Source organism: Sciurus carolinensis, chromosome X (assembly GCF_902686445.1).
Source record: "Sciurus carolinensis chromosome X, mSciCar1.2, whole genome shotgun sequence".
Lineage (NCBI taxonomy): Eukaryota > Metazoa > Chordata > Mammalia > Rodentia > Sciuridae > Sciurus > Sciurus carolinensis.
The window spans coordinates 5,169,991-5,191,769 of NC_062232.1; the positions used below are offsets into that span (position 1 = coordinate 5,169,991).

General features: G+C 45.7%; 2 non-coding genes across 2 annotated transcripts; one reads left to right on the forward strand and one right to left on the reverse strand.

Annotated features, from left to right (window-relative positions):
• The first annotated feature begins 9,936 nt into the window (after nucleotides 1-9,936).
• Nucleotides 9,937-10,009, forward strand: Trnaa-agc (transfer RNA alanine (anticodon AGC)). Its single transcript has one exon. It is a non-coding gene; the product is annotated as a tRNA-Ala (tRNA).
• A 2,029-nt stretch (nucleotides 10,010-12,038) lies between these two features.
• On the reverse strand, nucleotides 12,039-12,113 carry Trnat-ugu (transfer RNA threonine (anticodon UGU)). The gene has a single exon. It is a non-coding gene; the product is annotated as a tRNA-Thr (tRNA).
• Nucleotides 12,114-21,779: the final 9,666 nt, after the last annotated feature.

A 21,779-nucleotide genomic window follows, 5' to 3' on the forward strand; every position in this document is an offset into this window, starting at 1 on the left:
ACCTCTCTCAATTTCTAATAACTGTCTAGATCCAATTGCCAGCAACCCATGGGAATTATGAAATTGTGACATATTGTTTAATTGGCAAAAACTACAAATCAAATTGAGACAGTGTAGAACATAAGCTCACTTTTTTCCCCTACAAAACAAAGCTTAATAACTTAATTGAGCTTAAGGGAAATATTGAAATAAAATTCCATGTGCTCCATCAAATATTTGTCTTCGAGATAGATTCAATGCAAGACTTTTTCATTATTCAATGCATGTAATGGGCTGAATATTAAAAGCTATGTTGCGAACAAGAATATCCTGGATTCCACCAAGCCCTCTATTTTTAAGAAACAAATTATTTCTCTTAATATAAAGCAAGTCCTGTGAACGACTATTTCTTATCTTGTTACACATATTCCAAACCACTACCTTGTTGACCAAGGTCATTTTTAGCCAAGTGTATCAAGTGATATTCATAGAATCCAGCATAGGGGAGCTCACAGAGAGGTAGAATACCTTGGCTCAGGAAGCTGTAAGAGCAAATCCAGCATTCAGAAGGCCTCCCAAGAGAACAGAGCCTGTCCCACACAATAAATTTTAAAACAAAAATTAAGACAATTCTCCCACCGTAGCAGGGAGTTCCTGAAGCACAGAAAACTGCCTCTGTATTCTGGGTAATTACCCAAAATGTAAAGGTCGGTTTAATAGTCCTTTATTCAGCCTGAAGTTTCTCCCTCCATGGCACCACCGCCCCCGTCCAAAGCTCCCCCTCCAAATCCATGAGGAAATAGCCTATTAAAATAAGGAAGACCACTTAGTCAACAACTAGCCTATTATCTTGGGTTTCTGGATTGTATTTTCCTTCTTTGTCTCCAGGGAAAAGAAACAGGATAGCTGACTTTTTTGGTGTAACTTTAAGAAAAAAAAAAAAATACTGATCACCACTTTCTACGACCTGACAGTTGTTGTAAACGTTCAACTATCCAACCACTTTTTCACTCATTTAATTCTTCAATGACATTTGGCCTGGGTAGAGTTGATAACCCCCTTTCCACAGTAAGAAAACCAAGGGAGAATTTTTTTTTTTTTTTCTTTTTGGTACCAGGGATTGAACCCAGGGTCACTTAAACATTGAGCTACATACCCAGCCCTTTATTATATTTTATTTTGAGACACAGTCTCACCGAGTTGCATAGCCTTGCTAAGTTGCTGAGGCTGGCTTTGAACTCACAATCCTCCTGACTCAGCCTCCCGAGCTACTGGGATTACAGGCATGCACCACCACACCTGGTTAGAGGAAGAAAGTCTGCCCATTTGGTACAGCTGGTAGGAGTCTGGTTAAGGATTTGATTTTTTTTTTTTTTTCAGTGCCAGGGATTGAACCCAGGGTCTTGAGCATACCAGGCAAGCACTTTACCACTGAGCTCCATCCCCAGCCCCAAGCATTTGAACTGGCGAAGTCTGACACCGAAGACTATGTACCCGTAGACCTGACTGTACACCTTGATTGCTGTCATTAATAAATCTCAAGGACTTTCAAACCATTTTTTGATCCACCCCAAAGGGCAGAACAGAGTAGAAATTCCAAAAGCCTAAGAGTCCCACATAAAGGTGTTTTACGCCTTCTGCAGGTCCCTCAGACATCCCAGCAACCTGACAAAGATGGCGCTGATATTAATAGTGTACATATCACTAATGTATAAAGAAATTCACTGAAAAGGGCTTTCCCTGATTTCTAAGACTGCTATTCATAAACCATTACTATTGCATAATTCACGGCCATAAGAGAATAGCAGAGTATCACTTAGGAAATGTTCACCTAGATGCCCTTCAATTGATGAACGGATAAAGAAACTGTAGTATGTATACACAATGGAATATTACTCAGCCATAAAGAAGAATAAAATTATGGCATTTGCAGGTAAATGGATGGAGTTGGAGAATATCATGCCAAGTGAAATAAACCAATTCCCCCCCCCCAAAAAAAAAAACTGAATGTTTTCTCTGATAAGTGGATGCTGATACATAATGGGGGTAGGGAGAAAAATGGGGGAACTTAGGATTGTGTCAGATAAAGTGGACTTCAAGCCAAAGCCAGTCAGAAGGGATAAAGAAGAACATTTCATACAGCTTAAGGGAACCACAAATCAGCAAGATATTACGATTGTAAATATTCATGCCCCAAACAATGGTGCATCCATGTACGTCAAACAAATCCTTCTCAATCCCAGGAACCCAAGAGACCACAACACAGTAATACTGAGTGATTTTAACACACCGCTCTCACCATTGGATAGATCTTCCAAACAAAAACTGAATAAAGAAACCATAGAACTCAATAACACAATCAATAACAGACTTAACAGATATATATAGAATATTCCATCCATCAACAAATGAATACACTTTCTTCTCAGCAACACATGGATCCTTCTCTGAAATAGACCATATGTTATGCCACAAAGCAGCCCTTAGTAAATACAAAAAATAGGAAATGTTCACAGTCAAGAATGAAGATGGATGGATTGATGTCAAGTAGCAATGAGAACAGATTTAATTATTGTTGTGGACCTGGTGTTTTAGAGCAATGCATTACACTGTCCATGTTTTTGATCAGTTTTTAGACAAGGGGCATCATAGTGGCCAATTCAAAATCAGAACCAACTTCTGAAGCATCACAAATCTATGGAAGTTATAGCAAATATGTAACTTGAGAAAATGTACCATTTTGTATGCTGGAAAATGAGTCCCGCCTGCTCATGCGATTTGTTTGCTGCAAATACATACAACTATGAAAGTGCAAAGAATAAATTCAATTCCTTTTGTGCTAGGGACTGGATTATTCATTATTAGGAAGATTTATAAAAACTCATCGCACAGAGAAAATAATGATTCCTGCAAATGCTTGCCAAGGTCAACCTCCTTAGGAGAATAACAGCAATCACATTGATAATGTTACTAAAAATATCATCCTGAGTGAACGCAGTTTCCTTAAAAAAATTATTGACTGAGGAATCATCGCTGGATAATGTATAATGATGACACAGGACTATGGTAGGTCATGACCTCTGTGTTTTGTTGGGTTTATTTTTGAGATATCTAGTTCAATGTCCAAAACTATAACATAGCCTCATTTTGAAACATTAAACCTAAAGCATCTTGAGAGGGCATTAACCCAGTCATTTTACACTGATGGATCTAAGCTTGGGCATCTTGGTGGAATTACACTTGGCATCCATTTGTGGCACTGTTCATTCATGCAGCTGGTGCAAAGTGAACCAGTTACGTAAATGATTCCGAGAGCCCTGGGCCAGTTCAATAATTGCAGAAACACCTACAGATGCATTCTGGAAAAGTCCATGCTGTACCTGGTTTTCTGCAGACTGAAAGCAGGTGGCAGAGCCGTCAATCACAGAGACCTGAGTGCAGGTTTGATTAAGTTGGCTGGAACGAACCAGGACAGTTGCAAGGAACGGTCTCCGTGTGATTGCGTCTTGTTCCTCAGCCAACTTTTCTCATCCTTTTTGGCACTGACCTTTGGGAAGGAAGGCGAGGAAAAGGAAAGTTAAAAATGACCAATGACCAAATGACCAAAGATGAGGGTCTCCACCCAAAGCCACCCTGATGAGTCATTGTGAAAGCAGATCCTCCCGCCCCAGCTGAGGCTTCCCTCTGCAGCCTCAGAGAGACCCTGGGTTGGAACCACCCAGCTGAATTCCTACGCCCAGAAACCCTGACAATGCCGTTTATTGTTGTAAACCCTGAGGTGACGATTTGTTCTGCAGCTGGAGATAAATAAGCAATGCACCAGGAATTTGAACCCAGAGGTCCTGACCCCAAAGCCTGTGTCCTTTCCTTACAGCAGTTCTTGATGCTGGCTATGCTGGCCGGGCCTTCTAGACCCTCAGAGCCGTGAGGATCAACACCGCGACCCCAGGAGCATATGACCCCAGGAGCATATTCAGTGCTGACCACGTATAAGAGTGGACGTGGATTTCTGGATGAAGAGGAAGGATCGGGAAGATCCCTGGGGCACCAGGAGCTTCCCAGGGGTCTCGGCTCTCCCTTCTGGCTGACCCAGAGGGGAGTGAAGTCCACGTCAGACGTTTATTGCTCTGAGCTGCCCAGAAGTCTGCTTGCTTTTTAATCCAGAAAATAATTTTGAGGAGTAAGACCTCTGACTGTTTTTCAAAAATGCACAAAAATAAGAAATACCGTCCTAAGCCAAAGCATCCTGCTGGGTCCTCTACTGTGTCTGGCGGCCTGGAGATTGGGGGCAGCAGGCCCTCAGACAGGAGTGGCCCAGCCTGGCCGTGACCTCACCCAGCCCCTTGCTGCAGAGGGGAGCAGAGGGGAGCAGGAGTCTTTTTCGGGGCAAGCGAGCTGCCTGTTTGCACATGCACAGTAAATCAACACTCAGTGGCAATGGATCTTCGCCCGCGGGAATCGCCTCCTCACCCAGATTTTATTTCGCAGCCAGGATGGGGGGTGGGGAGAAAATAGTAACGTGTGAAAGAAACAAAGCATCAGAAGCTTTGATCAGATAGGCTGAAACAGGAAACCCCGGAACTCCACAGGCTGCCGGGCTGATCTGATCCAAGACCACATGTTTCTACAGTAACCAGGGAAACAGAAGCATTGTCAGGGTACACATGTCCCAACCTCCTTCCCCAGCCTCCCATGTCCCACCACTTCACCCACTGCTGCCGGACACCTGCGGTCATGGAGCCCCTGAAATGTATCAAGTGTGACTGAGAAGCCAACCTTCAGTACGTTTGGTTTTAGCTACTTATTAAGTCATGACTAATTATTACATCTGTTCTTAAATTTAAATAGTCGCCTACGGTTAGAAGATACGGCACCAGGAGTCGCTGCGTTAGAACAGTTCCCCAGAGAACTCTGGGCACTCTCAAGTAATTGAGAGCAAACACAAACTGAGAATTAGAGGCTTCCCCCTCATCCTTAGGGGATACACTGCAAGACCCCCAGTAGGTATGTAAAACGGCATCATGTCAAACCAAATATATCCCGTACCTACATACCTATGACACAGTTTAATTACAACTTAGACACAGTAGCTGGGCACTCAGGGGCACACCTGTAATCCCAGCAGCTCAAGAGCCTAAGGGAGGAGATGGCAAGTAGGAGGCCAGCCTCAGCAACCTAAGCCCTAAGCAACTCAGTGAGGCCCTGTCTCTAAATAAAAGACAAAAAGGGGCTGGGGATGTGGCTTGGTGGTTAAGTGCCCTTGGGTTCAAGCCCTGTACTAAATTAATTAATTAATTAGACACAGTAAGACACTGACAACAACTAATAATAAAAGAGAATAATTTTAACAATATACCATAATTATACTGCCAACATCACTCCTCTTGTGCTTTGGGGTTATTTGAAGTAAAATGTGGGTTACTTAAACATAACGCATACTTCAACATAAGCAATGTAATATTCTGACAGTCAATCTGGTAACCCGGATGCTACAAGTTATCTAAAGGAGGGTAGCATATAGAGTGTAGTACACTAGATGAAGCATCCCAAAGTGGAATGTCATGAGGTTTCATTTTTCTTTCCAGAATGATGTACAATTTAAAACTTGGGAATTATTTTCCCAAAAAGGGATAGAAAAGAACTCAAAACTCTAAGTCTTCAAACCACATTTCAAAACTGCTAGGAAACCCTATTGATTGACTACGGTCTAGAGTCTCTTTAGCATCCACAACTAAGTAAGGCAAGAAAGACTGAAGAAGAATGTCCACCCACTGTCTTCAATCCAAGTTCCTCTCCAACCACGGAAAGACGACCCCGTCTGTTCTGCAAGAGACCACTGATGTATACCTTTGGGGTTCAGTGGGGCAGCAAAGTGAAGCAAAGGCTCCCTGGATCAGAAATCATGTTCCATTCATGAAGGAAGTCCAACCGGGACACAAGAATGCCCTGGGAGGCCCAGTGTGGCCAGTGTGACTTTATAGGTCACCTGGGGTTAGGCAATGGAGCAATTGGAATCTGGCTCCTTACAGGCAGGAACATTGACTTACACGGGCACTAGGGGACACTACCTATAGGTTTCTACTGAAACTGCCCACCCTATTCCTGGGCATATGACCACTATGGTTTGGCTAAGTGTGCCCCAAAGGCCCACGGGTCAGCCTGTGGCACTATGGATTAAGAGTCGGCCTGGGGCACTTGGAAAGTGGTGGAACTTTTAAGAGGCAGAGCCTAGTGAGAGGTGGTTATGTCATTGGGGCACATCTTTGAAGAAGATAATAGAGCCCTGGTCTCTTCCCCTCTTTTGCTTTCTCCTTGCCAGGAGGTAAGCAGCTTCCTCTGCCATGCCCTCCCTTCCATGATGTTCTGCCTCATCATAGGCCCAAAGACAATGGGATCAAACAACCATGGTCTGAAACCTCTGAAACCATTAGCCAAAATGAAACTTTTTTTCTTTTTAATTGATTATCTCAGGTATTTTGTGATAGTAACAGAAAACTAACATAATGCCCAACAGAAACATGTACATATGATCACCCTAAGACTTGCACCTGAAAACCCATAGTAGCACTCTTCAAAGTACCCTAAAACTGGAAATGCCCCAAATCCTGATACCATAGAAAGAATAAATTTGGTGTGATTATACAGAGGGAATTACTACATAGCAGCAGAAGAAACAATCTGTGAGCAATCTGCCACCCTACATAACAGCAGTGTTACATCTCACAACATGGTAATGAGCAAAAGCAGCCAAACCCATATGATTCAACAGAAAGGATCACCTTATCTGAGTCACTTTCAGTGGCTCCAGCTAGCTGAGATCAAATATGGTTCCAAAATATTAAATGGAAAATTCTAGAAACAAACAATTTGTAAAGTTTTAAATTTCTTGCCATTTTGAGTAGCGTAATGAAATCTCTCATTGTCCAGGTACATCTCACCCAGAACATGAACCATCCCTTTGTTCTCTGTATCCACTCTTTATATGCTACCCACTCATTAGTCACTTAGTAGCCACTTTGTTGATCAGAAGGAGTCATAGTAGCACAGGGCTATGTTCAAGTCCCCTGTTGTACTTAATACTGGTCCTGAAGTGTAAGGATAGTCAGACTGGCAATCTGGAGATTCAGAAGAGAAGGACTTCCTCTAAGGCAAAAGGAGAAAGAACAGTAAGATATTTTAAGAAACAGAGAGAGAGACCATATTCATATAACTTTTGTAACAACACACAGTTACAACTGTTCTATTTTATCCTTGGTTACTGTGGTCCCTCTCTTACGGGACCTAATTTACAAGTTAAACTGTATCCTAGGTGTGAATGTACAGGGAAAGAGTATCCCGCTTATGACACACAAATCTTTTCTGTATGTATTCTTCAGTTCTCCTCTTTGGTAAGACAGGGTCTCGTTAGGTTGCTGAGGGTCTTGCCAGGTGGCAGAGTTTGGCTTTGAACTTGTGATTCTCCAGCTCCAGAGTCACTAGGCCCCGTTGGTGTGACCCAGTGTGCAGGGCTTCAACAGTTCTTTTTAAAAGGAAGCATTGTCCATCCCAAAAAAATACAGCTCAAAACTCACCCCTTCCATGAACTGTGAAAGTATTCTAGAGCAAACTTTCATTTTCTTCCCATAAAGCAAAACTGAAAATTATTTCATGTGCATGGATCTTATTGTATTCATCAGGATTTTAACCTAACAGATTTTTAAACCTCCCTTGATGTTTAGCACAGCATTGGTGACAAATACCATGTATTTCAACTCTCTTTAGCCGACTACATCTCTTCTGGTATTAAAGTCACTTAAATGGCAAAGACAAATATTATTTCATACTTTCTGTGAATTTTCAAACAGCTGAGTCCACTTAAACACACATTTTGTTCCATGTATAAAAATGGAAACCATCACAAGAGAAAAGACTCCGGAATTTTCCATCCACACGACTGTTGCTACACAGCATCTGTGGTGTAAACTGCACTCCATGGAGCTCACTCCTACTATCCCACGGGAGAAAAAGCATTGCATTGCATTATGGTTTCTGTTCAGGGCAAAGGCATTGGAAATGATCAGAAGAATGAACCCCCCAAAAAGTGACAAAAAGGCATGCAGATGGTTACAGTGTGCTAGATGAAGAATCTTAAATTTATAAAAGCCAGGCACAGTGGCACACGCCTGTAATCCCAGCAGCTTGAGAGGCTGAGGCAGGAGGATTGCAAGTTAGAGACCAGTCTCAGCAATTTAGTGAGGCCCAAAGCAACTGAACAAGACCCTGTCTCAAAATAAAAAATAAAAATGGGTGGGGATGTGGTTCAGTGACTAAGTACCCCTGGGTTCATTCCCCAGTACAGAAATAAATAAAGTATATGGGAGGATGATTTATGCAAATAGTGCATAATTTTATATTACAGACATGAGCCTCCCTGATTTTGGTATCTGGGAACGTTCTGGAACCAACCCTCCACAGATATCGAAGGATGATAGAGTTTAATGGGGAGTTTAGGAGCCATTGGACATTGAGTGGTCTCACCTATTTATTAACACCAGAGGGAAAGCAGAACAGAACAGTAAGCAAGAATCTTCCTTTAAAAGACTTTTCTCCACGTTGGTAGAGTTCCGCGTGCTTGGTAACTGTATACAGAGTCTGTGAAGTCAAGAATCAACCTCTGGTAAAGCCATCTGGAGTGCCGTATGCTAACCTGACCCAAGACTTTCCATTTGATAACAACTACATAAGTCTTTGTTCTAGAAACATATGCTTGGATTAATGAAATTTCTGGAATGGTCAAATTTATCACCTCAGTTCTTAGGAGTAAACTAAGAGCAAACAGACATACTTCCTCTCTCCCCTTTGGTCCCTGCCTCTGCCGCCCTCTTGGTCTCTGGGGATTGCTAGGGGCATCATTTCCATCTGTGGGGAAGAGGAAGCCTGCCACCTGGGAGCCCCCTCTGGCTTGCTCTGGCCCTGCCCACCAGAAGAAGGATCCATGGGACCAAGAGGAGACCAGAGGTGGAAGGGACAGTAGGACGACAGACTGTCTGTGTGTTCTGAAATTTCATCAATATGAATCTATGACTTTTACATATTTAGAAAAATAACTTTATTTTTTCCATTGTCTTTTCCCTTAGAAAAATGCCTAAGTGTGCAACATTCAAGAGCCAGAGACAGTTTCAAAAGATTTTCCAAATGTTTGATGGCTCTCAGAGAAAAATGACCCAAGACTCAAGGGCAACTTCACGGTGCAGGGAACATTTCATTGCGTGTTTCTGCCCGGGGACAAAGCCCGTCCTCACCAATTCAAGGGGAATCCAGGAAAAACCACCATCGGGGATCTTCCGTTAAGAAAAGGAAGTTGGCACATGCTGTATTGCAAAACAGATCTTGACCATCTGACCTACTGTTCTTGCTTCTTGCTATTTTTACACTCTGTAATTATTCTTGATATTTTACTAACTTAGCAAAAGGTTTTAGTGCTCTCTGTGCCTGATTAACAAGCAAGGATAGGGAAAGACTAGGCTTCCTCCGGAGGTTCAGGTTTCACAGTGAAATTCAACTGGGCACTAACCTGCTACCATTTTCAAAGAGCACAAACGAGGCCCGGTCTGTGATATGTTATCCCGTCTGTGATACACTCCACCACGCGGGCTCAGAAGTCGGGGAAACTGCGGTGCTTAGTGATCTCTCCTGGGTCTGTTTGGTTCTAGGTCTAAGCATGAGGCTACACCCCCGGTTTTTGTCTTGTCGAAGCACAGGTAAATAATTGCTTTCCATTCCGGATCAGCTGCTGGCTTGGGCATGTGGAGAGAGGGTCTTCAGGTTGCATTACAGATGTGCAAACATAAACTGTCCTTCAGATTAAGTACAGAAAACTTTTCAATATAAGTTGATCACACCCAACCCTAGTGACTTTGTATGTGAAGGGAAGACAGGGAAAAGTGGAATTGCTTTTTAAAAGTAGATTGCTGGGCTGGGGGTGTAGCTCAGTTGGTAGAGTGCTTGCCTAGCATGCACAAGGCCCTGGGTTCAATCTCCAGCACCACCAAAAAATAAATAAAAGTGGATTGCTGTCATTCAAAGTCAAACAGCACCATGATCTAAATGACTGAGTCCTCTGCAAAACTCATAACTTACAAGGCAATGGTGTAGGCAGGCGGGGTTCTGGGAGGTGCTGAGGTCACGGGGGTGGCGCTCCAAGAGCGGGATTAGTGTCCTTACAGAAGAGACCAGAGAGCTCCTTCCAGCATGTGAAGACCCCGTGAGAAAGTACCACCTGTGAACCAGGAAGCTGCCCTCAACAAACAGATCTGCCAGCACCTTCTGGGTAGACTCCCAGCCTCCAGGACTGTAAGAAATGTTTCTGGCTTGTAAAAAATTCAGTTTGTGGCGTTTAGTTGTGACAGCCCAAAGGGACTAAGATATCTCATGAGCTCAAGAACCTTACAATGGAGCTAACCACACATACTAGGCACATAGGCCATCTAGAGTGCAGGAATCTATGTGCACACACACCAACAGCTCGTGCCCTCCAGCATGCATCAGTGCACATATGCACACACATGGGCACACACAGTACAATGGGTCAGTTCATGCATGCACACTCACATAACAGTCCACGCCCTCTACCGTGGGCACACATACATAGGCATATGTACCACCCAAATGAACCACAGCAAACACATACACAAAATTTCTAGGAGTTTGGGGGTACAGCTCAGTGGTAGGGCACTAGCCTAGCATGCTTGAGATCCTGGGTTCCACCCCCAGCACTATAGGAAATGGGTGAAATTTCTCTATTATTATGACTTATGAAAGATGCCTTTCTTCTCAAACCATAGCACTCAGAGTTGGGGCTTTGTCTCATGTGTTGATGTAAAAACTCCCTTGGTTGGTCAGTGAATTCCATATGCCAGAAAATGTTCCCCAAATTTGACTCATGATGTTTTATGAAAATACAACTTCCCACCAGGCACAGTGGCTTGCGCCTGTAATCCCAGCAACCTGGGAGGCTGAGGCAGGAGAACTGCAAGCTCAAGGCCAGCCTGGGCAACTTAGGGAGATCCTGCCTCAAAAGAAGTGATCAAAAGGACTGAGAATGCAGCTCAATGATAGGGCACCCCTGGGGTTCAATTCCCAGGAAAGAAAGAGAGAAGAAAAGACGATTTCCCATTGGTCCAGGGCAAGCACCTAGGACGTGGATACCATTCAATGCCAACATTCAGTGCAGCGTGCCATCCGGCTAAACCAAGAGATCAGGTGAGACACAGTAACATAACAAACCTCAAATCCACAAGTAGTCTCTTTTTTAAAAACCATGTAGCATGTAGAAGTTTCAAAGGGGAACTAGCAACCTTTTAAGTGTGATGGTAGGCAAAGGACTCTCGCGGGCCAATCTGGAGACAAACTGAGCATCAAAAAAAATCATGACAGTAAATGATGACAAGACCAAACAAAAATGAAACCATGAGTCAATAATGATGCTCAAAAGTCAAGTGCCGAGAAGTAAGATCTCTGCTCCCTGGAGAGACTTCATCTAAGAACTCGTAGCAGAAACAAGAGTGTCCATAATTCACCATTCTGTGACTTACCACAAACAGAAAAGGTCGTGCATGGGTATGAACAGATCTTCACTGGCTCAGAATGCCACCCCAGGCTACTCATTCATTGCACGGGACAGAGGTACCTGCTACTGGGGAGATCTGGCAGACACGAACCTTACCAGCTCACCATACCCAGCAAAGGCAAGACAAGGCCAACCTGAGCACTGGATGCCCTTCTGCACCTTCCTGAGAGGGACACAGCACCACCTCTGCGGCTGGGGAGGCTGAGGTGGTGTCAGGGGGATTCTTGCCAAAAATGTCCAAACCGAACAGAAGCAAGAAGCAGCAATTATACACACAAAGATCACAGGACATTAAAGAGGCTCACTGGCCTAGGTTTTTCCAGAGATATGAGAGCCATGCGAGAAACTCTAAAAGAGTGATCACCTATCACAGCTGGAGAAAATCACCAAGTTGTAGCCAAATGTGGTGCACAATTCTGTAGTTTTTCTTTTTTCTTTTCTTTTTTTTTTTTGGGGGGGTGCTGGGGATCGAACCCAGGGCCTTGTGCTTACAAGGCAAGCACTCTACCGACTGAGCTATCTCCCCAGCCCCCTACAATTCTGAATTGGAGTTTCATGGCAGGGTTTTTTTTTTTTTTTACAAAGTCTATGGATATTTTTTGCTGAATTCAAAAGGCCCTGGCAGCTACCAAGTGGTCACAGATATCCAAGCAATGTGACAGCCATCCGTTGCTCTAGAGAGTCCCTCCTCGAAGGCTTCTGGGGCAGGTTTGGGCAAGCTGCATTGGTGGCGAGGTTTGGGCAAGGGGGAGACACAGCTGTCCGAGTCAAGCCCCGGTAGGAAGCACCAGGATCCACTCAGAGGTGCCCCCGGAAGAGGCACTCAGAGCACACCCACTGTCCTGGGGTCGAAGTGCAAAGCACTGGGATCCTGGGGACTATCAGAGGAAGCAGAAGTCCCAGGAGAATTGAACACTAAGTTCCCCCATCCACTCCCAGCTCCCCTTTGCTAGGGCAGCTGCAGAAAGAAAGAAAGGAAGGAAGGAAGGACAGACGGAGGGAGAGAGGGAAGTCCCCATTAACAATTTCGGAAAGGCAACGATTAATTTAAGACATCTCCAGCTAACATTTGAAAATGAGCATGCTGGTCATTTGTGTCTCGCTTTATACGCCTTGGTAAAGCCACTGCAGAGATCTCGCACGTAGTCGGAGAGCTGAACGGAATCTGTACTTAAACTCTACATAAGCATATTTATCTTACTAAGGATTTTGCATTTCAGCACTGTTCAAAGGATGATTTTCAAGACGGGGAAAAAAAACAGGTGAAATGCTGAACCCTGTTCCTCCTCATCCACCACAACACCCAGGCTTTAGACAAATTCCACATTAAGAAATAGGGAAGAGCCGCTCCTGGTCCCAGGTCTTCCTCCAGAGCTGGAAACCCTACGTGGGAAATGCGCAACAATGAATCAAAATTCACCGCAGCCACTGCTACCCAGGCATGATTCATGCGCTGAAGGGCTACAGATTGTTTCCAGTTTCCCTCAACACTGAGGAAAGAAGCATAAAACAGGCAATGAATCAAACTTCATTTTAGAAGTTTCCTGGTATTTCACTTTTGTTTCTGATCCTGATAGACTGCTAAGTCCCTGCCACCCCCCACCAAAAAAACAAAAAGTAAATAAGCATCCATGTACCGATTGTGCCAACGTGCATCAGTCCCCACCCATCTCACTAAAATATATCTGTGCCTGTTACGATTGTCTCTTCTCCCCACCGCAGCCAGCCTGAGGATCAAACCCAGAGTTCATGAGTACTACATTTTGCTTTTTGTTTTGTTTTACTGAAAGTGATCCCAAGAGCTTTTACACGATAGGATATTTTCCATTCCTACGGAAATCAGTTCTTCCGGGGTACGGCCTGGGTGTTCTCAGCAGATAAAACATTTTAATTGGGTGAGGAAAGCGATTTGCCACTTTAACAGCTCTTTGTAAAACCTCCTTTGACTTTGCCAGCGACCAAAGCCCCCAACTGTGGCAGTTACATCTCTTTTTTGGGATGGTGTTACCATTTTTCAAATGGAGTGTATATTACGAGTGCCTTTATGCTTTTATGGGACTCAGGACAATAATCTCTCACTTGGGTTTTCTTTGATTCTTCTTGGTAGATGACGGCCGATCTACGGTGGGATCCAAGAGGCTTTGACACGAGTAACGGACCCAGGCTAGCAGTCTCATTCACGAATTTTCTTCTCTTCCCCCGTCCCCAGTGCTGGGGATGGAACCCAGGGTTTAAGTGGATTCTAGTGCTATATTCTAGCCCAGCACAGTAATGCATGGCGATACTCTGAGAGGCGTTTTGTCAGACAACTTTATGATGGTGCAAATACCCCAGTGCATTTACACAAAATTATACGGCTATGACATCTCCTGGTGACATCATCAGACAGGACCACCACTGCATGAGGTTCCTTGGTGACCGAAACATTATTGGATGGCTCATGACCACATCATCAAAATAACATCACTTCAACATGAGAAGATTCAGAGTGATTAATGAGAACATCTCTGTTGTTTTTCCAAAGTCTCCGAAGTCGGGTGGGCTTTACATATGACATACATATAAATTCAGACTGCGCTGTTCCTTTGAGTGCTGGGTTCCACTGGCAGCCACATCATATCTGACCTGACGGGCAGCCCATGAAAGACAGGTCTGCCGAGGTTCCTCCCCTAGCCCGAGGTCCCCCAAAGATGCTGGCCGAGCCTCCCCTCTGCCTGCATCAGGTCGCCCTTTAATCGATTCTGAAACTCGCCTGTGCAAGCACACCCGCCAGCCTGCTAAATCCATTAATGTGAACTGGTCCAGCCCAAGGGCTGCCGGGGTCACTCAGAAGCGCCAGCCTGTGTCCCTGAGGATGACTCAGCAAACCATCAGCCATGGACCCGTGTACAATTGGAAACACAACCCTCTCCTCTAGGCAGACTGGAAAAAGAAAACAGACATGTTTTGTGTGACCAAGACCCAAGGAACAGCTTACAAAGAAAGAATTCACACAATGCAAATTCTGCAAGAAGAATTGACCTCAAATAACTTCCACTGTCCCTGTAAAAGAAAAATAATTGCCAACTCCTTTTTGCCTCTAGGAAATACAGGCCAGTCCTTCTGGAAGTGTGGAAAGAAGAGCTTGGGAGTGCACCAGGAGGGAGTAACCGTAGAATGCGAGTCTGTCCCAGAACAGCAGAAAGCCCCAAGCTTTGCCTGACCTGTTTCCTGTATTTCACAATCAGTGATGCAGCTCAGTGACACAGAGTCTTCTGAATGTATTTTCTCCTTAAGGCAATGATCACAGAGGTCACGACACAGGAAGAAAATGGACTCAGAGATCGCAGGTCAGTTGCCAGAGCAGCTGGGTCCTGCAGTCAGGGGATTCCTTGCCGATGGGTGAATAGCTTTGCCGTGGCAGCGTGGTCAAAGCTGTTGATGCAATTTAAACAACTAAGAATAGGCCCGAAGAGTGAAGGAGAAAATGATCAAGTGACTGCCGTGATCTGGCACTTTTCCTTTTACCCGTCCTGAAAAAACTACGTGGGAGAAACTTTCTCACAGAAAGATATTGGAAAATGTCCTGCATTTTCCAATTTATGGAGATGGAGTTTCCAGGCCCTCCAAAACTGGTCCATTAGTTAATGACGTCTCAGAAGATATTTCCTGAAGAGTGAGGGTGAGCTTGCAGTCGGAACAAATTATAAAACAACAAAGCAGAACTGCATCCCAGGCTTACCACCGTGGACCCAAGCCTGTAACCCCAGCTACTCGAGAGGGCCAGGCAGGAGGATCACAAATTTGAGGCCAGCCTCAGCAGCTGAGCAAGACCTGGTTTCAAAATAAAATAATTAAATGGGCTGGGGAGGGGCTCAGCAGGAGCGCCCCTGGGTTCAACCCCCAGTATTGTCAAAAACCAAAAAACCTGTGTGCACATTGATGAGGTGAAGTGAACTTTAGAATCCAGGAGGATAAAATAATACCATCCCTGGCGAAGTCAAGAGAATTGTCCCTTTTCAGGGTTTTTCTTACCATTTCAGAGTACGGCCTCAATCACCAAGGAGGTATCAAGAGACCACGTCCAGCACCTCGAATCGCGCCGACACTGGCCCACACCCCCAGGGCCTGTGGCATTTGGAGCGGTGCCGTCTCTTAGCCTAATTTTCCTGACAGCACATCCACTCTATCTTGTGATCCTTTTATCCTGCAAACCAGAAAGCTTACTCCAAAATAGAAAGCACAGTTCCACCGCAAAAAACAATAGCAGGTCCCAGGCTTCTAAATGAGCTTTTCTCTTTTCTTTCTTCTCTCCGTACTGCAAGAAGAGAGTCCATCAAATTCCCAGATTTGTGATTGGACATGAAGGTTTCTTTTTCTCACAGGTTTAAGAAAGGTGGGGAGGACTGAAACATAGAGCACTCACCTAGCACGTGTGAGGCACTGGGTACGATCCTCAGCACCTCAGAAAAATGAATAAATAAAAATAAAAAAGGTATTGTGTCCATAAAAAAAAAAAAAAAAAAAAAAACCTACTGAACCTCTGTCCTTTCAACTAGCTTTAAGTTATCTCCTATTCATGCCAGACTTCCTCAATAAGATGAAATGAAATCATGGTGAATGTACTAGGTGCCACGGACTATAGGCTTAAAAGTGGTTTAAGTGGTAACTTTTGGGTTATTTCTATATTACCACAATGAGAAAACAAATTAAAAATGAAATAAATCCAAAGAACTCCAAAGCACTGCCCACAACTCAGTGTGGACCATGGGTCTCAATCCTGTGTTCTTGGCACCTGATTGATGCCAATGTTGACTCTTCCTTCCTGACTGTAAGTTCTGAAAACTGTTCCCCCTACTAAGTCAGATTACTGGGAGGAGGAGGTGCCGGGCTAGAACCTGGGGCTTGGCACAGGCTCGGACAGTGTTCTACCACTGAGCTACATCCCCCACCCCTAGTCATGGTTTTTGATCATGCTGCTGCTTCAGTCCCAGCTATAATACAAAAGCTTACTCCATCACTCAAAAACACTGTTAACATCCAAGTCCAGAGCTTGGCACAGTGTTGCATGCCTGTAATCCCAGCAGCTCAGGAGGCTGAGGCAGGAGGATCACAAGTTGGAGGCCAGCCTCAGCAACTTAGCGAGGCTCCAAGCAACTTAGTAAGACCCTGTCTCAAAAAAAAAAAAAAAAAAAAAAAAAAAAAACATAAAATAAGATAAAACATCCAAGTCCTAACTCTCAGAACATCAAATGTGACCTTATTTGGAATGAGGTTTTGTAATTAAGGTAAGGTTCTAGAAATGTGATCTTTAAGGCAGGCCCTAAATCCAGTGGTTCATGCCCTTACAAGAGAAATGAGACTGGAACACAAAAAGACCACCCTCTAGACAGAGCTGAAACCAGAGTGAGAAGCCAGAGAAGGCTAAGGGCTGCTGGCAGCCATGGGAGCCGAGAAAGAGGTAGAGAAGCTGAGAGTGGATTCTCCCAGACCTGCCCTGAAGGAAGCAAGCCTTGATTCCCGAAGGGTGGCCGCCAGGACTGAGCAATAGCCGGATGGCTGTGGCAGTGTACCAGGTGCCAAGGGAAAGTCGAAGGAGATGATGTCATTATGGTGGAGGACTTCGTCATCAAGCTGTTACAGGCCAGCAGAAAGAACAAGAAGCGGGAGGCAGGAGCTACAGAGTAGAATGGAGGCGGGAGGGCAGGTGGCCCCGGACCCAGAAGACAAGGGACATCTGGCCCCTGGAATGCGGGGTTACGATACAGACAAGGTTCATCTTCATCACTGCCAAGTGGAGAAACAGAAGGACCCAGCCATGGCCGGGGGAGGCGAGGGCCACAGCAGAGCGTGCAGGGCGGGGGCTGCGGACACGGGTGACGCACAGTTGCGACGGGCAGGCGAGGAAGCGCACGGCACCGCCTGCTCCCACCAGGGCCCAGCTGGGGCTGTAGATCATGATTCTGTAGTAACACGAATCCGCTCGGTTGTGCAAGTTTTCTCCAGCAGCCATCGGCAGCTTGGACGTGGACCAAGGACAGCAGATGGCTGGGCTGGTGGAAGACGGGGCTTCTGCGAGCGCCGCGCACGGCATTTCGGTTGGTTTCCGACAGGAGCTCTGTTGGACCGATGGGCTTCGATCGGTAAATTCTGTACAGTAAACACGGGGTACAAAAACTACTCTCACGGACTGAGCACAGGGCAGTGCTGGGGCAAGGAGCTGTAGGTGCTGCAGAGAGATCGGCATATGGAAAGTGGGGTCACCTGCAGGACCCCCCAAGATACAAGCTGCATGATTCCACAGCGCAGAACCTATCCTCTTTAAGGACGACGTATGTGGGAAAACTATAAAGAAGCCACGAAGATGATTTTCCCCAAAAATCGAAATAGTATTCAGGGTGAGTGGGGGTGGGGTGCTCAGGGCACCGAGCAGGGGGCCACATCCGCCTTCTGGACCATTACAATGTATATGTCTCTGGAACGCACTTTGTATCCATGGGTCATGCATCACAATAAAAAAGAAAAGAAAAAACACAATGTTCTGTGGCTATAACAGCATTCAAGTATAATGTTCTGCAAAGTAGAGAGTCAGCATTTCCATAAGCCAGGAATTTTTTTTTTTTTTTTTTTTTTTTTTTTTTTTCTTTTTCAGCTACAAGCATTAGAAATCCAAAGCAAGGTAGGCACCACGGTGGTAGGGCACACCTTACAATCACAACTCATGAGGCTGAGGCAGGATCCCAAGTGTGAGGTCATCTTCGGCAACTTAGTATGACCCTGTCTCAAAATAAAAAATTAAAAGGATTTGGAATGTAGTTCGGCGGTAGACCATCCCTGGGATCAGTCCCCAACACTGCAAGATAAAAAGAAACCCAAATCGATGGAAGAAAGGGAAGAAGAGGAGGAGTTGAAGAAGGAAGAAGAGAGGAAGAAAAGAAAAGAAGAAACACATTGGTTCATTTAACTGAAAGTATCATATGTGGTCTTCAGGCTTGGCTACATCCAGGAGGGGTGTGAGATGCTATTTTTGGCCAACCTGAGCCCCAAGTCCACCCTGGGAGCTCTACTGCACAGAACCTGAAAACAGCTGGATATTGCCCAAAGAAAACTTTCATTTTCAACCCAAACACATGAGGCGGGCACAAAGCCAGATCAAAGACACCCAAGGCTCGCTACAAGTACTTCCACCTTCCTTGGTGCCAGCAGACTCTCCTTTCATTTCCCACGCATACATATGCAATAAATAGAACACACAGAGACAATGAGCAAAGGCTTCCAGCTCCTCCTCCCTCTGGCCTCTGTTAATCACCTAATGCAAGTTCCTGCAAAAGCTTAGCATCAATCCGCTCAGGTATAGAATTCCTAGCAGTCCCCCAATAATAGGCTTCTGCCGGCACAGTAGAGTAGAATGTGACCTTCTACCTGGAAGAACATCAAGAGACCAGATTGATCCAAGCCCTCCAGCTCTGCCTAGTGACCCACAATTTCTATCCCACAGCCTCAGGGATATTCAGCCGGCTCCTTACAGTTAATGAAGGCAGGCAGCATGGGTGCTATGGAAGGATCCAGCGCCCAGGGAAGACAAGCTGGTTTTGCTGAGCAAGCCTGCCAGTGCCCCAGGGATCCTCCAAGAGCGTCACAACCAAGAGAGTCTCCCAATAGAGTCTGTTACTGAACCTCTGTTATGCCTCTGTCAAGACCGCCAAGGCTGGACGGCTCGGCTCACCTGCGCAAGTTCAGAGCACACTGCAATCTCCAACCGTCCTGAGCCACCGGCCATTGGCATCGAACCTTAACAAAAGCCATCCAAGCACAAAGCCCAACAGATTTTAGCCTCTGGTCATCCCCTTGCTGACAAAATCCCCAATCAGAAAATCCCCAAAGCAGAACTGCCACAGCTTGATATTGATCCCCAGATTTCTGGTTTTTTTTTTTTTTTTTTTTTTTTTTTTTTTTTTTTTTTTTTTTTTTTTTCTGGTGGGAAGTGGGTACCAGGGATTAAACCCAGAGGTACTTAACCACTGAGTCCCAGCCTTCACTTTTGTTCTTGTTGTTGTTGTTTTATTTTGAGACAGGATCTCACTAAGATGCTAAGGCTGGCTTTGAACTTTCAATCCTCCTGCCTCAGCTTCCAGAGCTACTGGGATTACAGGTGTGCACCACCATGCTGGGCTCACATTTCTAAATAGTAAAGCAATCAAGTCTGGTTTTGAAAATTATCAATAATCATTTGACCACAAGATTCCTTTCAGCAGGACCTGGTGGCACACGCCTGCAGGAGGATCCGCTGCAGGAGGATCACAAGTCCAAGTCCAGCCTGGGCAATGTAGGGAGAGCCTGTCTCAAAATTAAAAAGTAAAAAGGGCTAGGGGAGTACTCAGGGCTGCAGCGCCGCTGGTTCAATCCCTAGGTGCTCAGAATGCTCCTTGTGGTAAGCAAGCTTTTGGTTTCCGCCATGTACAATCAATGAACATGAAATTAACTTCTTGAAAACATGCATGAGCCTTTTCCTGTCTTCCTTTATTCCACAAGACTACCCAGGGTTCCTCCCAGGTGCCCAGGACTCTGCAGAGAACCAGAAAGACAAAAATTAGCCAGCCACGCCCCTGCCAAGGAGACACTCCTCAGGAAGAACTTGATGTCTGCTGTACTCAGCTGGCCCCCAGGCAATGGCAGAGGAGGAACACGGTGGTAACCTTTCCAGAAAAAACAAAACCAAAAAGCAATTCCTGGTCAACGAACCAAGAAGTAAAAATGGGCCCATCTGAGGGGCCACAGAAGCCGACTGCTCACCACCACTCCCCCTCCCTGAGACGGCCCCTCCCTCCAGACTGCCTGCTGCACTCGGGAGGCGCCCAGGTAGAGAGCAGAGGGTGCTGGCTCCGTCCCTGCCGGCTCCCTCTTCCCTTGCCACATCCAGTAATGTTCTCCCCCAGTCCAAACCAAGGGCATGCAATGTGTCTGTATTTGAAAACAGGGTCTCCAAAGGGTAAACGGAGGTCTCTAGGGTGGCCCTGATCCAACAGGAGGTCTTCATAAGAGGAGGACCCAGGCACATACGGCTTCTCCCTGTGAGACATGGTCCCTCACAAGGCAGACACCCTGATCGTGAACTTCCAGGCTCCAGGGCTGTGTAACCACACCCACGTGTGATATGTCCACACTGAAGTCCTGGCGCATTGACACCAGCCAGAGCACCACTAGCCCTTCCCAACTTCGAGGCCCTGCAGAATCTCTCAGGAGCGGAGAATGGCCTCCCCCTTTCCCAATTTTTAAAGCCCACCAGTGGTAGGGCGCGGGCTTTCTTGCTCTTTGCCGGGGCACAGCTTCCCTAACCTGATCAGCCCTGGAACCTGCAGGCAACGCCCACATCCGGACTTTCTCCCCAGGGCGCCCTTCCTCCTCCCGGTCCCCAGACACATCCCCAACCCCTGAGAAGCCGCAGCACCTGGCTCAGAAGAGGAGCCGCCTGAGATTTTACCGAGTCCTGCTTCACAGGATGGGAACAGACCCTGAACTATACACTGGCCAAGGGACCCCCTGCCAGACCATTTTAAGTTTGCGTGCAGGGAATGACATTTAAAGGCTTCAATCTCTCTCCAGGGGAGAAAAGAACAGAAAATAGCCCGGGAAGCTCGCCTACGTGTGCGGGAGAGACGGATGAGCGGGACGGGTTGTTTTCTTCCCGTTGGGGGAGGGGGTGCTGTTCGGGGTTGGAGGGGAACAAGGAACAGAAAGGAACCTAGTTTACAGGCAAATATTAGGAGAGTCATTTTTAGATGATGGGAGGGCAGGCCTGGGGCTGCCTCTAGAGCCACCCTTTGGGGATGGAGGGCCGGGGGAGCAAGCCCCAGGGAGCCCACCCCTCCCAGCCCACCGACAAATCTTGTTTTAAAAAATGTTTTTTTTTTAAAAAGCAATACTTCCTGTTATGTTCAAGAGACTCGGGGCCGTTTCATTATTAAGCAATTTTCTCTTTTTAAGTAAAGAAACCAAAAAAAAAAAAAAAAGACAACAACTAAGACCACAGGCCTGCAAGGCCGGACGGCCGCAGCCCAGCCCAGCATCGATGTTTCAAAGCTCATATTCTCTTCAGCCCTAATTAAGAGCCTGCCTATGTTTAAGTTGCATTCTGAAACGGAAAATCCAATGTGTTTAACATTGTCTGCTTCAGCTGAAAAGGAAACTGTAAATTTATACAGTCTGGTTTTTA